This window comes from Ursus maritimus (genome assembly GCF_017311325.1).
Source record: "Ursus maritimus isolate PB19 chromosome X unlocalized genomic scaffold, ASM1731132v1 scaffold_X1, whole genome shotgun sequence".
Taxonomy (NCBI): Eukaryota; Metazoa; Chordata; class Mammalia; order Carnivora; family Ursidae; genus Ursus; species Ursus maritimus.
Genome location: NW_024423319.1, coordinates 12,866,981 through 12,869,692, shown reverse-complemented (window position 1 = coordinate 12,869,692; position 2,712 = coordinate 12,866,981).

The following is a 2,712-nucleotide window of genomic DNA, read 5'->3' as shown; positions in this document are numbered from 1 at the left end:
GTGTGGCTCCCATACTGGACAATACAGGTCTAGTCAATATATAACATTTGTCAGCAAAATAAAATAATCCCCTCCAGAACATTTTGCTCAAACACAGAAGCATTCAGCAGAAATTGTGCATGTGAACTATGGTGAATTATCTCGACGATGACAACAATACATTGTTCTGGAGCAATCCTGCTGAAAATAGAGCAGTGGTCTTCACACTAGGCTACTGGTATGTGAAATCTTTTCAAGAAGTATGTGAGCAGGGATAGTTTGCATGGGATCCACTCTCACATTCTCAACTCCCACAGGTCTTCTATACTAAAATTGATCTGCCTAAAAGCAATTTTTTTCCGTGTGCTTAAAATTAAGCATTATTTTGCAACTATCCTCAATCCTGATCGCTTAAATGCATCATTAATTGGAAAGAAATACACCTCCTAACTAATGGCGGTATATACTGTTGACACTGATTCTTTAAGAACAACTAGAACGTCTTCCCGTATGACAAAATGTTTACACTGGAAAAAATGATACATAGAAATTGTATGTGATTTCTTTCAGATAAGACACATCATTGAATTAAACTACTTAAAACCTGTTTTCTCAGATTGTATCTGGAAGTATCTTCTCCAATTAAAGTCAAACCTCATTTCACTTTATAAATTAATTATATATTTTCTACCTCACATTATCAAAAACAAAATATTGTAGCTTCCAGACCAGCTATTCTTTAGCTATATATACTTACCTCTTTCAAAAAATACGTGGAAAAGTTTGATTCTGTGGTCTAATGAAGTTAATGGATTTTCAAATTTTTGTACATGATTCCTAGTTAATTATTTTCTGAAACCCAACACCAGAGTTCCAAAAACACATGCATACATGTTTACCAAAGGAAGCAATACCTGCCATCAGATTCCTTGTTTTATACATGAATTATAATGTTATCTACATATTACATTGTTTAATTTAAAATCACATGAGAAACAAAATTATCATTTAATCTCATTATATATTTTGAAACAGGTAAAAATCTCATTATAATTTTAATCTATTTACTTTGTTAGAAAACTATTTAACAGAAGGTGTCCCATAATTGATTTCTCTGTGGTTTTAATAATACTCCTCAAAATACATATCAATTCATTTTTCCATTGAAAAATGAAGTAGAACACTTTTTGTGAAAGTAGAGTTGATTCGGCCGATTATTTTGATATGGACTTTGCCTTTGTCGATTAAGTTATATTATAAATATTTTCTATGAAATCAATGATCCAAATCTGCAGCCTCAAAGTTTTATATTTAAAGGATATAATAAATTAAAGGTACTTTATCAAAATTATTATATTGGTTCAGGCATATTGATCTAAGTAGTTAGATTTTTCCAACCTTTTGTAAGTACACTGGATTAAAAATAATGCCTCAAAATGCAAGTATGACAAATATAATAGTCATTTGCTAAATCTTGATAAAGTCATTTTGGTAAACTTACCAGAAAGTCAAAAATAAATGATTCGGCAAGAAATCCTTTCATAAATCGGGGCTTCTTTGTTTTAGTGGAACTAAAGATAAGCCTAATCAAGTTGTCCATTACAAATTTTAAATTTTAATTAAAACATTTAAATCATGAAAAATTATTTTCGGTGACAGATCACCGTGATTTTTAACTTATGATTTGGACATTCATTCTATTCCCTTCTACTTATTTATGGGAACAAAGTTTTCTGAGTTCTTCGAGCTCTAAAAGTGAAAAATAGGAATAAAATCGATACTGCACTGTCTCATTAGAAGTAACAGTTATCCTCAGAGTCACGAACTAACTTGGAGGAAAATGAACAATCACATGCACTTAAGGGAGGCATTTCCAACCAATTTCGAGTTTTCATTTTTAGTCATTACTTATCAAAATATGTAGTATTTTATACTGTTCTGATAAACTGTATACTACTAATATTTTAAGGCTTAAAAGTTTAATATTTAATAGGCTTAGCATTATAGCAAATTTATCTCAATCCATCTACACTTTTCGCAGAGATATATAGTAGGATGACCAGTAAAAGGCTTTTAAACATAAGAACATATTACATTAGGATACATTACTGAGTGAACTTAAATAGAATGGTGATTTCAAGGAGATAAGATCATGAAAATTTATGACTGTTCATATTTTTTTCTTTGCTTTTAAATCAACAGGGATGAGTATCAAGCTCCTATATTTTTAGTTCACTGAATAAATGTACAAATGTGGTTAAATCATTTTATTTAAAAGTATAGGTATTTATAATATGCTGGAAATAATAACTACAAACAAACTTATGATAAGAAATTTCAGATGCCAACTTCAAGATGGATGATGGAGTTGATAGTTTTTCAAAGTTATCTTAGCAGGCCTATAATTAGAAAGTTTAAAAACCACTGCTGTAGAACATAGTCTCAGTGAAGCCCAGAGGAAAACTAAGTGGGGGAAAGGAAATTTAGAAAGAGAGATTTATTTTATTATTATTTTTAATTTCTGAATATACCAGAAACCACTACAACTTGAAGTATACTAGCCTATTTGCCAGGGCAGTTAGGCAACCTTGCAATGGGTGAAATTTTAGGGATATTTCTGAGCAATCCATAAACACTGTACTTACTCACTATGGTCACTATGTGGCAAATACACACTGGGAACGAAGCCCTCTTCCCCTCTTCCAAGGGCTCTCTCAATCGTCCAATCTCCTC